General features: G+C 36.0%; 1 protein-coding gene across 6 annotated transcripts in view; it reads left to right on the top strand.

The window, feature by feature from the left end:
* Positions 1-15,288, top strand: part of U4-U6-60K (U4-U6 small nuclear riboprotein factor 60K) — a 76,184-nt gene that overhangs the window by 55,904 nt on the left and 4,992 nt on the right. For 2 of the 6 annotated variants that reach the window (XR_011333073.1, XR_011333071.1), the window contains exon 11: positions 14,916-15,123. The exons of the other annotated variants lie outside the window; for them this stretch is intronic. The gene's annotated coding sequence lies outside the window, so the exon portion shown is untranslated. The remainder of the gene's footprint in view (positions 1-14,915; positions 15,124-15,288) is intronic. 6 annotated transcript variants of the gene reach the window in all.

Raw genomic sequence — 15,288 nt, 5'->3', positions numbered from 1 at the left:
TGTATAGTTAACTTTTAATCTCAGTATTATTCTCTTAAATCAGATTATTCCATTAAATTTGAACAGTGAAATGCAAGTTAGAAAATGTTGAGCATGAAGGATTAATAGATTAGATTAAAAATGTAATCTTTGTTTGTGAAACTGGCCCTGAGTGATATTTAATATGGTGATGATAATGATGATGATGATTATTATTATTATATTATTATTGCTGTTATTATTATTATTATTATTATTATTATTATTCACCATTTGATGTCTTTCTGCCTGATGGTTGAAAAACATCCTGTTAAGACAGTTGTATAAATCAAATATTTTTGCTCACATTATAATTATTTAGCTTGAACTTGCCTGACAATTGACGTACAGTAGTCGATTTATTAGTATATTACACAATTCATTTCTTTAAATTAATTTCCAACAGGGTGTTGTTACATCTTTCAGTTTCCTGGAAAGGAAGTTCTTTTCAGATAAAAGTTTCAATTGACAGTTCATTTGTCAGTCACTTCGTAATGGTTGTTTTCGATCATGTATTTAAGTGAACCAAACAAGTGCAACAGTCCAGAAAAAGAACAGCTTACCCCATCTTTACTGTGAACCTAGTTCACCTACACAAGTTTACATAGTTATAATGGATAGCTTTGAGTTGCTTCGCAAAAATTTACACAGTCAATGTTTCTCTGCACATGAGTTAAATTGGCATTTTTCAGTTTGAGAATAATTCTCAGAAAGGTGAAGTAAAGAATCTGTGTACATATGGATGGAATCTGGGCACTAATCTTCTCTGAACTGAAGGAAAGGCTGGTGGTTACCAAAATGAATGGATTCGTCTGCAGAGATCAGTAGTCGGAATTAGTTCTCTGTTTATTTATAAGATATAAAAAAAAATAAACTCTTGTGAGGTACAACATCATTTCGGCCAAGTTTACTCTCACCAACAATGGAAGCAATATGGGACAAGAGTAATTTAAGTTGTAGTATTGATTTAAATGAGGGAAAAAGACATGATGTTTAGACGAGGTTTTGATCGGACTTTTCCCATTGCTGGTGATTAAAAAAGAAATCACAACTTTTCTAAGATTAATATAATCTCCCCTCCCCCCCCCACCCGCACTGCTCTTGTGTTCTTGATTCTCTCTTGCACAACTACATGGTAGCACTCATCCCAGTACCCTTGTTACGTATTTTTAACTAATTTACTCTTTCTTGCTTATTTTCATTGGTAATATACATTGACGCTTTACTATATCATCTTTCCATGTCCCATTCTATTTTTCTCTTGATATTTATTATATTCATATTATTCTGTCTTCAAACCCTTATGTGATCTTTGTTCCTTTACCCCTGTACACTACAATCTCCAATGTTTTGTTGGTCAGTCAAGCAGATTAGCTGTTTGTAACAACCCCAATGAATAGGAACCCCTTCTCACCTCATTTTGATCACCTGAAGACGAAGATAGAACCGATCTTCAATATGTTATAATTTTTTTTAAATTGAAGTCTCATACACTTCATCTAAGTTGGAGAATATTAAGGCTGTAACAAGTAATGATGAAGATGAAGGTAGCTAGTTGCTCTTTACTTATGGTATGCCTAAAGGAAGTGGCTTATAATGACACTCACTGCTGTTACGATTTGGAAAAAAGTTTCAGAGTCCAAACACTGAATTTTGTGATGATCTGACAAATTTAATATGGTCAGCAGGAACATTACAGTCAGTCTGTTCAACAGAACTGTCTTGCAAGTCACTGGGATCCAGTGTGCACTCATACTGAGAGATGCAAATCATACAGCCAACTTCTTGACAGTTTATGTGTATGCTGTGCATGCCAAATATTTAATGAAAAGTTGCTGAGGATTCAGAATGTCTATTTTATATTATTTAATTTGTTAGCATTACACTTGCAACTAGCTCACGTCTTTGAAACTATATTTCTCTAATTCTTAGTTGCCGTACACGTTGCAGCAATGATAAATGATAAGAGAAAAGTCCTAGCGACACTTTGGTATTATCAAAGAATCAAGTGTTCATATCGGAGCAACGAGTATGCGGGAAGTGAACATTTTGATTTAACAGTAAAAGATATTCTATACATCCACTTAATGAAAGAAGATATATAGAAAATATCAGCTACTAGGTTCAAGGTTAACATAGCTTAATATAAAATTGAACCCATTTCTCATCCCAAAGCTTATGTAATATAAATCCATTGTGATGTGATTGATGAATAAATACACAATTGATCAATTTGTCAATATCCATGATAATTTAATATGCCGAAATGATTGATTCTTCTGGTTCCATAACATACTTACTTACTTACTTACTTACTGGCTTTTAAGGAACCTGGAGGTTCATTGCCGCCCTCACATAAGCCCACCATTGGTCCCTATCCTGAGCAAGATTAATCCAGTCTCTACCATCATATCCCACCTCCCTCAAATCCATTTTAATATTATCTTCCCATCTATGTCTCGGCCTCCCCAAAAGTCCTTTTCCCTCCAGGCTCCCAACTAACAGTCTATATGCATTTCTGGATTTGCCTATACGTGCTACATGCCCTGCCCATCTCAAACGTCTGGGTTTAATGTTCCTAATTATGTCAGGTGAAGAATACAATGTGTGCAGTTCTGTGTTGTGTAATTTTCTCCATTCTCCTGTAACTTCATCCCTCTTAGTCCCAAATATTTTCCTGAGCACCTTATTCTCAAACATCCTCAACCTATGTTCTTCTCTCAAAGTGAGAGTCCAAGTTTCACAACCATACTGAACAACCGGATAATATAACTGTTTTATAAATTCTAACTTTCAGATTTTTTGACAGCAGACTGGATGATACAAGCTTCTCAACCGAATAATAACATGGTCCCATAACATATGGGAATACACAATTGATCAATTTGTCAATATCCATGATAATTTAATATGCCGAAACAATCATAAATCGATTAATACTCAGATATATTGATAACCATGATCTTAATCAGAGATCATATGAATGATAAGAGCGAAGAAAATGAAATTTTTCTTTTTCGTCGCTTTCATCATGTATCTTTGCTTTTATCGTTATTCCAGTATGCACACTAATGTCGTGCATTTCGTGCTCTACATTCGGTTCAAGTTTGTCGAGCATGACATGAACCAAAATCTGCTTTGAAAAAGTGGAATCTGTCTTGCTCCCTCGGTCTTGTCCCTTGTATGATCTGTGCCATTTAAATGTGCTGGCCTCTCCTACACTCCTCTTCCAACCCTTCATGCTTTTAGCCAAGTAAGGATTTTAGAACAAATCTTGTGAAGTTTTATTTAGATGTAAGGACAGGTAATTTTTATTACAAGAATATGATTAAACTTCAACAGAAATATATGTAGATATAGGTACATCACATTATGCTTTTAAAATACATGACAATTGTTACTATACCATTACCGAAAGAAAATAGCTATAATTACATTCTTCACATAATATTCAAATAAATCACAGTTGCTTGGTAACAATAGACCTATTTGAGTTACTATACGGATGATGGAAGTATTACAGACCCTATATTCGATTCAAGTTAGTCGAGTATAACGAAGTTCGACATTCGTCGTCGTTCACTCTACAAAAGAAGACCTGTCGTGTTTATTCCAGTTTGCTATAAAAATATTCACTGTCCTCTACTCCCACCCCTTCATGTTTTAGCATAGACCTTGCGATTAGTTTTTCATATAACATAAAACGAAGTTTGTAATGTCTTGGTTACCTCTCTCACATTCGAACATTGCAGGACACTATTTTAAACCGCTTAAGGATTTGAGCACATAAATTGTGATTAGTTTTTTCATATGGTATAAGGTGAGGATTGCAATGTTAGGTTTCCTCTCTCATGTTCGAACTTTGCACATACTGGTCGGTACTTTGAACATATGCATTTTCTAAATATATTTTGTTTGATTTATTTATACATATATTTGTGTGAATGTTTAGTCATATTAATAACAAGAAAAATTACTTATAGTCATTACTATGTGTAACATCGCAAGATGTGTCTGATATCCTTATGTAGTTAAAGCATAAAGGCGCAGGGAGAGAGAAACTAAGAATAAAGGCACTGAACATATGTAAGGATAGGGAAAAATTGAACAAACGCAAAGGGAGCTTCAGTTCTACAAAGACTCGGCAAACATGAACCGACCATAAGGCCTCTTACCGGTTTTTAATGGACTCTGTTATTTTAGTTTGCATGCTTCACTTCCATGTACTGTTGGGATGTCTATGGAGTAGGGCGAAGTTTGTAGTATCTTGATATCCCCTGTCATGTTCGAACATTGCACGACACTAATGCACACCTCAATGACAATACATGCTTCAATTTTCTCTGATGTCCAAGCCACTACCCTTGATCACATCATTCTCTGCCCATTGCCGAATTTGTAGATTATTAAAAAAATACAGTGCTTTAAAATAAAACAAGGCCTTGATCAGATCACCCATGGCCTGTACCCGAATTTGTAGGTTATTTAAACAATTGAAGTTTTAAAGTAGAACAAATGCTATTAAAATTGAGTAATATGCTACGGTTTCTCCAAAAATTCCAACTAGATTGTTTCCAACACAACTGTTATGGAATTCTAGAACCATCCTGCTGCTTGCACATTGTAATCGGTGTTGCTCTTCCCCAAGGACAGTAGACTGCCGACTAAACTCCAGAGCATAGTCCTCTCTTTGATTTTTTCCAGTCTAGTAATAAGTTTTGATGCTTGTATGTCTAATCCCCCAGTTTCTTTGAAATCATACACACAAGTTCAATAAATCGTGCCAGATTGCACTTTCAGTTGGATATTTTCTAATTTGCTTTTACAGAACTTTTATATTCTGAATTTCACTTTTCGACACTATGGAGAAAATTAAGTTCCACTTGCAATTAAAAATATGACCATTCATTCATTCATTCATTCATAGTGTTCTGCCCAAGGGCAAACTCAGCATTCTCCAGTCTTTCCTATTTTCTGTCTTCCTCTTTGTCTTCTCATATGATCCATATATCTTAATGTCGTCTATCATCTGATACCTCCTTCTGCCCTGAACTCTTTTCCCGTTTACCATTCCTTCCAGTGCATCCTTCAGTAGGCAGTTTCTTCTCAACCAGTGACTCAGTCAATTCGTTTTCCTCTTTCTAATCACTTTCAGCATCATTCTTTCTTCATCCACTCTTTCCAACACAGATTTGTTTCTTATTTTGTCTGTCCACTTCACATGCTCCATCCTTCTCCATATCCACATTTCAAATGCTTCTAGTTGCTTCTCGTAATGTCCATGTTTCTGCCCCATACAATGCTGCACTCCACACAAAGCACTTCACTAGTCTCTTCCTTAGTTCTGTCTCCAGAGATCCACAGAAGATGCTCCTTTTTCTATTAAAAGCTTCCTTGGCCATTGCTATTCTCCTTTTGACTTCTTGACAGCAGCTCATGTTACTGCTTATAGTACACCCAAAGTATTTGAAGCTGTTCACTTGCTCTGCTGCCTCATTTAGAATTCGCAAGTTTATCTTCTTTACTTTTTTTCCTATGACCACAGTCTTCGTCTTGTTGGCATTTATCTTCATTCCATACTGCTCACAGGTGTCATTTAACTCCAGTAGCATATCCCTTAGTATCATCTCCCCTTCTGCTAACAATGCCATATCATATCAGCAAATCTTATACACTTTATTCTTCTTCCTCCTACTATGACTCCTCTCATGTTCTGAAAACAGTTCTTCACTAAATCCTCCAAGTAGATGTAAAATATGACAAATACATAAAATCACAGATTATATTGGCAGAAAATAGTGTGACATATTTTAAACTAACCAATCTCAAGTAACCTATTACAACATCTGACTTCAGTTTGGTTTTAGAGTTTTCATTATAGACCAACCTAACTGTTGTTCAATAGTGTTTACTTGTAAATTTCGATTTGCAGTGTGTTCTCTCATGTTGTGGCAGTGTTTGTGAGTGGTAACTTAAGGAATTTGTTCTTCACTACTGTTAATTTGTTGTTAATAGGTGGTCATTATGACTTTTAAATGTAGTAACAAAGAAAGAAAAGTATCGGATGAAGATAGGTAATTTCGAATAAGGTGAACAGATTGGTACTTTTCTATTGAAATGAGAAACAAATCAGTGTGTTTAATTTGCAATGAATTAACGAAACAGTTTCAGTTACAACATTAATCGAATCAAACATGACTCTTCATATTGTAAATTTGAAGGTAAATTTCGTAATGACGAAGCTTTGAACCAGAAACTTTCGGAACAGCAATAATGTTTTACGAATGTTTTCACTGAAATCAAATAATTGGTTAAAGTGAGCTATGCAATAGCAGATATTATTGCAAAGAAATAAAAACCCTTTTCACATGGCGAATCTGTGAAAAAAATGCCTTCAAAATGTTCCTGCTAAGTTAAGCTTATCGTTACAGACTATAGCTTACCATATAGATGAATTATCTACCAATGTAGAAGACATTTAAAAAGATGAGCCACATTTTGGAGCTCTGTTCTCTGGTGCTTGATGAAAGTTGCGATGCTAGCGATACTAACCAATTAGAAATATTTGTAAGGGGAGTTGATAAATATTTCAGTATTATGGAAGAATTAGCTGTTATTGTCCCTCTTAAAGGTACAAAAGCCAATGATTTAATGGCACTCATAAGTGAAGCCTTCAATTGACTTGGCTTGGAATATAAAAATCTGTCAGTTATAACAACTGGCGGGGCTCCTGTGTTCTCAGAAGAGCGAGAAGGACTAGTTAAATTGATCCAGATAGAAGCTGTAAGGTGGGAAATACTTCTGTAATGCAGTATTGTAGGGCTGCGATAAGTAGCGAGCTGAGCTCCCTAGTCTGAGAATGATCCCTGATCACATATGTATGACATAATCGCGATAACAGAGACGCCTTGACAGCGTTCTACAATAGTACTACCTTACAAAAACATTCGCTCTACAGATGAAGTGAATTTCCGCAAATTATAACAAGACAACTCTCTATGGCTATAGTGGCAAACTTTTATTTATGCTCATAAGCTCATTACTGAAGCTAGTGTGTACTGCACAAATTCCTTATGATGTTATTAAACATTAAGCAATAAGTAAGTAAAATACAAATATATACATAGACTGGCAACCTTGAATATTTTAAAATGGCACTTTCTTACCGAAAGTACAAGGGTGGAAAAGGAATGCGAAAGATAGAAACAAATGTTGGAGCACTGTAGGGGCAGTCAAGGTCTGCAATAGGCTGTGGTACCAATGTTGTTGTTGATATAATTATGGTTTATTTAACGACACTCGCAACTGCAGAGATTATATCAGCGTCGCCGGTATGCCGGAATTTTGTCCAGCAGGAGTTCTTGAGCCTGTCGCATTTAAACACACTTAAATGCCATCGACTCGGCCGGAATCGAACCCGCAACCTCGAGCATAGAAGGCCAGCGCTATATGTTGGTGATGATTTAATTTATAGTTTATTTAACGACACTCGCAACTGCAGAGATTATATCAGCATCACCGGTGTGCCGGAATTTTGTCCAGCAGGAGTTCTTTTACATGCCAGTAAATCTGCTGACATGAGGCTGTCACATTTACACACACTTAAATGCCATCGACCTCGGCCGGGATCGAACCCGCAACCTCGAGTATAGAAGGCCAGTGCTATACCGAGGGCGACGTTGTTGTTGTTGTTGTTGATGATGATGATGATGATGATGATGATGATGATAACTTCATTATTTATTCGAAGCCTTCAAATATAAATCTGCAGTTGGATGGTTCACTTTTGCAGATAATTTGACAGATGTTATTTGTTTTTAAAACCATCTACATTGTTCAGTATATAGCTAATTTACCAAATTATTTCAATGGAAACTAGCTTGTAAATCAACTCTGAAATTTTTGAAGTACGAGTAATTAGGTGTACTATCATTGTAAAATTTCCTTACAGGAAAAAATAAATAATCGACTTAAAATTTATTTTTAAATAATGCGAATTATTGATGAAACAGCAATGAGCTGTAATGACAGTAGAAATAAACTCTTAACTCTTTTTACCAGGAGTTGTTTCAATATCATCTGGTCACTCGCTAGCCATTTTCCGGATTCTTATGACATTTGCATTACTAACGCTGGCGTATTTAGCAGCTCTGGACGTAGCCTGCCTTAGGGGAGCGATTAGCCTCTTGCTTCGAGCCTCTTCGTCACAACATTCTATTATATTCTTTATAATCTTCCTCTCTCTACTGTGTATTACTTGGCCATGCCGTCGAGTTGATCTTAGTTGCTCCATTGCTAAATACAAACAGTGAGGAGGTAATGTTTTCGTACTGGTGATACTCATTGTTATCTGAGGTCCGCAGAATGCACAAAGAGGTGACGAGGTTGTCTTCTCTTTTCCCCACTGCCCCGCTCTCAGAAGTCGCTACTTATCGCGGCCCTACAATATCACTGTTTAATACACCAAGAAAACCTTTGTGCCATATCCATAAATTTAGATAGTGTTTTGAATGTTGTGGTTAAAGTAGTGAATTTTATTCTTTTGCAAGGTTTGCAACATAGACAATTTCATGATTTTTTTTTTAAATTTCGATTCAGAATTGGAGATGTTGTTTATTACACGAAACTCAAATGGCTCAGCCATGGCAAAATGCTGAGGCAAGTTTTTGGTCACAAAGACAAAATGCAAATATTCATGGAGGGAAAGGGAAAGCTTATTCCTCAATTTAAAAATTCAGAGTGGATGTGTGATTTTGCCTTTCTAATTGATTGATACACCAATACATCTGAATAAGCTTAACACATGTCTCTAAGGTAACAATCAGTTAATTACAATTTTGATGGCGAAGTTGAAGCCATTTATACATCACTTCAAAATGTATTTGTTTGGCTAAACCAGTGCAAAAACATAGTCATCCTGTCTGACTCCAAAGCTGCAATCCAGTCCATCAGCTCAACTACATCCCCTAAAATGGAAAAAGTAAAAGAAATTCATTGCATGGTAAAACAAATTCAAATGCTAAATAAAAAGTGGTCTTTCAATGGATCCCGGCCCATTGTGGACTGAACGGTAACGAGAAAGCGGATATGTTAGCAAAGAAAGGAACTAAAATCAACTTAAAAACAAATTTCATGTTCCCATATGAATCAATAAAATGAGTCATAAAAAGAATAAGTAACAGCGAACAGGCAAAACATCAAAATTCAAAATGGAAAGAATCATTCAAAGATCCAAAATTAATTCCTGATCTACCTCGAAAATCTGCCGTGGCCATGTTTAGATTGATTACTGGTCATGATTGCCTCACTAAACACCTCCATCGTATTGGAGTACTGAATTCACCTAAATGCTTACTGTGCACCAGAGAAGAGGACATGGAGATGGAGCACCTGGCTAATTGAGAAACTCCTAGGACATATTTTGTGGACCTTCTATCAAAATATTGGGAAGCAAGAAGGATGATGACTTCGTGTTAAATCCAGAGCATTACACACACACGCACGCACGCGCGCGCACACACACACACACACACACACACACACACACACACACAGACAGACAGACAGCTAGACAGACTTCAAAGAGAATATGGCAGGTTTCAATCTCATTTCTTTCCCTTTCTCCATTAACACAAACAATGTCGCTTAGGATTTATAAATGGAGTGTGCTGAGTTTGTGTGCATCAGACTTGAATGGAATCCTTCTTATTCTTCTTCTTCATTCTTCCAATATAGGCTTTTTGCCTGTTCTTGCTTCGGTTCTCGTTGCCTCATTCCAAGTCATAATACCACCATTTTCTGGGTCGTCCTTTTTTACTTCAAACAATTTCTGATCCTTGTTGTTAATGATATTTATGTTCCTTGTTACTATTCTTAATATATTTCTGTTTATCCAAGTCTTGAATCTCTTCTTTGCCTTTGTCATTATAACATTATCTGTCCTGATCTGAGGCTTAGAACTGGTGCTCTGAGTAATTGGGTTTTTACATTCCAAGTACTGGCTCTTCGGTATGGATGCTGTTTAGTCTGGCCTTTCCGTACAGACCTGTCCGGCAAGAGAGGCCCTAGCTGTAGCCTCACTACATCCCGCACAGCTCTGTAAGTCCCTAAGGCACACAAGCCACACCACCACTACAAGGTATGCATCCCTCGGGTGGGAATTGAATCCTATAAATTTACATTCCCCTATATCCACTTTCACAAATTGTTGAGGAAATGGCTTTTTGTTTTACAATGTATTATTTAAATGTTATTATAAATTGTTCAATAGCAGAACATACATTTGGGACTTACAAGCACTTACAAGGAACATATATTCGTCATTGTATATTAACATACAATAAATCAGAATTAAATATGCGCAGAGAAAATTTTGAACCTAAAATACTGACAGGGGATTTTGAACTCATAATATCTTCGGACAGTTGACAATGATGAACACTCTTGGATATGGAGCATTTTGAAACTTATATGCTGAACTTTTTAGATTTTATAAGAATAATTTTAAACAATACAGATTAACTGAATGACTGTATTTAAACTGATTTGCATTTATTATTGATACAAACATAGAAAATAAGTTAAACAATATAATTCCAATTACTTAATAATCTCTTTTGCACTCTTACATATTAATACAAGAAGTCAGAACTACATTGCACAATTATTGTTGGAACATTATAGCGACAATCTTCGTCACATTCAATGGTATCACTCTATTTTACTATAAAATGTGAGGGTGACATCTCTCCAATTTTGTCCATAATATTTTGCAGGTAACTAGCCTACATCTGGTACATTGTTTGGGTTCAGTTAAATGCCTTACTACTGTTTGCATTATGGTATTAGGGAGGAAAACTAACAGAATATCTGACATAAATCAGTCAGATATTGAATAAGTCGACATTTTATTATAGCAATGTAGAACAATGCTCATCATGTGAACAATGAAAAAAAAAAATACGATTTAACATTCTCTATAAAATCACCAAAAATAACTTCATTTTGTCGCTTTTCCCGAGATCTTTTCCAAGTTTTTGACTGCTTCATTCTTTTCGTCCTCTTCCTGAAGTTGCTTCAGCAACAAGAGAAGTTTTGTCACTCATTTTAAAATTAAACCCGCCAAAGAAAAACTCGCTGAACAAATTGCTTCTACTTATTGTAGAATGCCACTCACCATAATAGAAGCAAAGATGGCCATACTTCCTGCTTTGAACTTTCCCTAGATTAAGTCAAACAAATGTAACATTATTATCTTTTATCCTGTGAGTAAACCTCTAACGAAATGCAAAACCTTCAGAAAAATGTTCAAACTACCCTCCTTATATATTATTTCTTCCTCATGATGTGCATTCATGAAAGTGGGAGATTAAGAGAAGACCATTGGAGTTGGTGACATTGCGAACAATATATGACCACCTTGTTTTGCCAGTAAATCTCGATGCTCTCATTGGTTAATACATGTAGAGGATTTTGAAAATAACTGGTGGTAGATAAAGGGATTTGGAACTTAATGGTGATTTTAACAAACCTTTTGCATGAAATTTAGTAGCTTTTAGAATCCAAAGATATATAAATCCTTGCTGTGCATAATTGAATTGCGAAAAAAAAGGTCTTTAGGGGGTTTTGAAACTAGAGAATTCAATTATTAGTGTTCTGTCACAACTATGTCCTCAGGGAAATGAATCCTGTCATTAATAGAGATGCAGTTCGTTTTGCATCACTTTTCAGCAGCATATATCTGAGCAATGTCCTCCAGAATGAAGAATATGAAGTTTGTAATGACAGTCTCCTGGAAAGTTAGCTTCGAGTTGCTACAACTTCTGTCAGACCTGATATTAGGAGTCCTGTTCGTGAAAAACAGTGCCAAGTCTTGCATTGACAGGTAATAGTGTATTATGATCAGACATCGGATTCTAGGGCAAATGCCTATTTTGTTTCTTTAGGAGAAAAGTAAAAATAATTATTAATATTTGTGTTTCATGGAAATTGAAGGGTATTCAAAGAGTTTTATAGTGCCCTAAAATGCCCTAAAACGGTTATTAGAGCCTAATTTGTTAATATTCGCCTAAAATGCCTAACTCACTGTAAAGTTTCGCATTTTACTCTTACTTTTTATAATTTATACATGCATTCACTGCGAAATTTAAGGCATTTAAAAAGTGGAAAGTTTGCTTCACACCGGCCATGAAACCATTGATAAAGGAAACAAAATGTTTTGAATCTCACGACACTCGCAATAGATTTCACCGAATTTAACATGTTTGGAGGCATAAATGCCGACAAAGAACCAACCTTAGTTTTGAAGCAGGCAACAATCACAACATGTGCTGCTACCGATTCAGAGATATACTATACTATAAAAATGACTGTTTTCGGTCTGAAACCGATTAGCTGTACTGTCCTTCAGAGTGTCATAAAATCACAATTTTTGGAGAAAGAGTGTTTTTGAAATATTTATGAAAAGTCGTAAAACTGCGAATTAGTAGGGTAAACCGTTACAAAATATTTAAAAGAATGGCCCTCCTAGTGTTAACACTACCAGGAAATTCAACAATAAGTGGAACTTTGTATTTTTGTCCAATTGAATCTCAATAACAACGGTTCATTTGAATGCTCGTTAACAGTTGCTCTTTCCCTCACCTTATTTGTGTTGAGAAGTTTTGAGCAGTAGGATGTTTTCCTGTGAAGTTTCACGCGATAATGCCGAAAAATATAAGTGCAAAATCTACATTGATCCGGCAATGGCAAACAGAATATTCAGAATTCACTTATGATGGAAAAATAATATTCTGCAAGATTTGTAGCAAACAGGTATGTAACGATAGTTGAAATATATAAATTCTATTAATTTTAATGAGTAGGCCTATAATATTTATACATTGACTGAGCTATCCTGAGGTATAATTCTTTTTAAGACCACTACACTTTAACCTTTTAAATTCCGATAGTTAAAGTATTTGCAGGTCATTAATATTTTGATTGTTCGAACCCACTAACTTTGTGATAGAAATACGGCAATACAACAATTAGGATTTTATTTTAATTCAGTTTACTTTACATTTTTAGATTTCGCAAGAAAAGAAGTGCCACCTAAAGCAGCATGTGCAAGGAGCGGCTCATAAGGCTAAAGCTCAGCAGAAAAATCAACTGCAACAAACTTTACTAACACAGCCTACTTCATCCAATCTCAGCAGCAATTTCTATGCTGATTTAACCAGAGCGTTTGTTGCTGCTAACATTCCCTGGAATGCAATTGAAAATCCGGTTTTAAGACAGTTTTTACAAAAATACTGCAAACAAAATATCCCATCTGAGTCGACCCTAAGAAAAAATTACTTAGACAGAATATACAATGAAACTTTAGCTTCCATCCGGGAGGATATAGGTGATTCTTACATATGGGTCTCTGTGGATGAAACCTCAGATCCTATGAATAGGTATATAGCAAATATGGTAGTAGGAAAACTTAGTCCTGATGGACCTTCGATTCCACACCTCGTATGTGTTAAGGAACTTTCGAAAGTGAATAGCCAAGCCATTGCTTATTTTGTAAATAAAGGCCTACAGTCTTTATACTCAGGTAATATAGACGATTCTAAAGTTCTGTTGTTTTATACTGATGCTGCCTCATACATGGTTGCTGCAGCTCCACTTCTTAAAACATTTTATCCTAACCTCACGCATGTAACCTGTCTAGCACATGGCCTTCACAGGATTTCTGAAACAATCCGGAATGAATTTCCTCTTGTCAATTCGTTTATTTCTAACACAAAAAAATGTTTTTGTAAAGCCCCATCCAGGATTTCAATATTCAGAGAGAACTTTCCAGATATCCCACTCCCACCTCAGCCGGTTGTTACACGATGGGGAACCTGGATTCAGTCAGTGGTGTATTATTCTAAGTATTTTAAAGAAGTGGTCACAGTTATTGATAAATTACCTGAAACTGATAGTGCAGCGTGTGTGAAAGCAGTGAAAGATTGTCTGAATGACTCACGAGTGAAAAACGATATTGCCTACATAACATCAAACTTTTCTTTCATACCTGCAAGCATTGAACAATTAGAACGTGAAAAACAATCTCTTTGTAGGCAAATAGCAATAGTAAAGGAAGCTCAAGTGAACATACATTCTGCTTTGGGCGAAACTGGGAAAAAAGTTAAAAATAAGTGGGACAACGTATTAAATAAGAATGTAGGATTTTCATTGTTGGAAAAAGTATCAAGAGTGATATCGGGGGAAAGTGTAAATGTTCCAGTAAGTATTGATGTTTCTATTGTACCTAATTTAAAATTTGCGCCTCTCACATCAGTTTCGGTTGAAAGAAGTTTTTCTGCTTTCAAAATGATTCTCAGTGACAAAAGGCAAAGGTTAACTGTGGAGAATTTAGAAAAAATTCTGGTGGTGTACTGTGCAGATAATTATAATAAAGTCTGAGCATGGAACTGAATTTCAATAACTTAAAATGAGTAATCTTGATATCAATAATCATTATTTCATTAGTTTCAATATATTAAATTTGTGCAGCTCTGTTTATAAATATAATATAGTATTCTTTTTTAATGTTTAAACATACTTTTTTGTGCGTATTTTAGTGTATAACTAAAAATTTCAGTGAAAGAAATAAGTATGATACCTTGATGTGCCTAAAATGCCTATTTTCATTAAAATAGAGCCTAATTTTACAAATTTTGAGCTTATTTTAGGCACCTAAAACTGCAATTTTTAGTGCTTAAAAATCCGATGTCTAATTATGATACAAGGTTAGGAAGTGCTTTTTACAAAATCTCGGAAATTGAAAAACTGTTAGACCTGATATTGGGAGTCCTGTTCATGAAAAACAGTGCTAAGTCTCGTATTGACAGGAAATTGTATTGTGGCAAATGTGCCGGAAGGTTCTCGTTGCCTCGGGAGTCGAGCGGACGTCCAGCAGAAGGGAGGGCGCAGGAAGGCGAGCTTTAGTGGGCACTGAGGCGCCAGGGGCTCGGGCTTCGGCGGATGCTGAAACGCGGCGCGGCAAGGGAAGCTACGGCCCGGCGCAGAGTGGAGAGGATGGACGGAGGGGGAAAACGTCTGGAAACAGATTGTTCCCGAAGATCGAAGGTACGAGAACGTGTGATTTAGTAAATAAAAACGTGAGCAGCCTTCGAAGTTTCAGTCGGTTTAGTTTGGTCAGTCAGTTTGTGAATCAGCAGCGAGCGAGCAAGGAAGCCAGCCTTCGAGATAGGGGTTCGACATATGGAAGCAACGCGTCCGGAAGCCTTGGAT

This window comes from Periplaneta americana, chromosome 7 (genome assembly GCF_040183065.1).
Source record: "Periplaneta americana isolate PAMFEO1 chromosome 7, P.americana_PAMFEO1_priV1, whole genome shotgun sequence".
Taxonomy (NCBI): domain Eukaryota; kingdom Metazoa; phylum Arthropoda; class Insecta; order Blattodea; family Blattidae; genus Periplaneta; species Periplaneta americana.
This window is presented reverse-complemented; position numbering and strand designations above follow the sequence as displayed.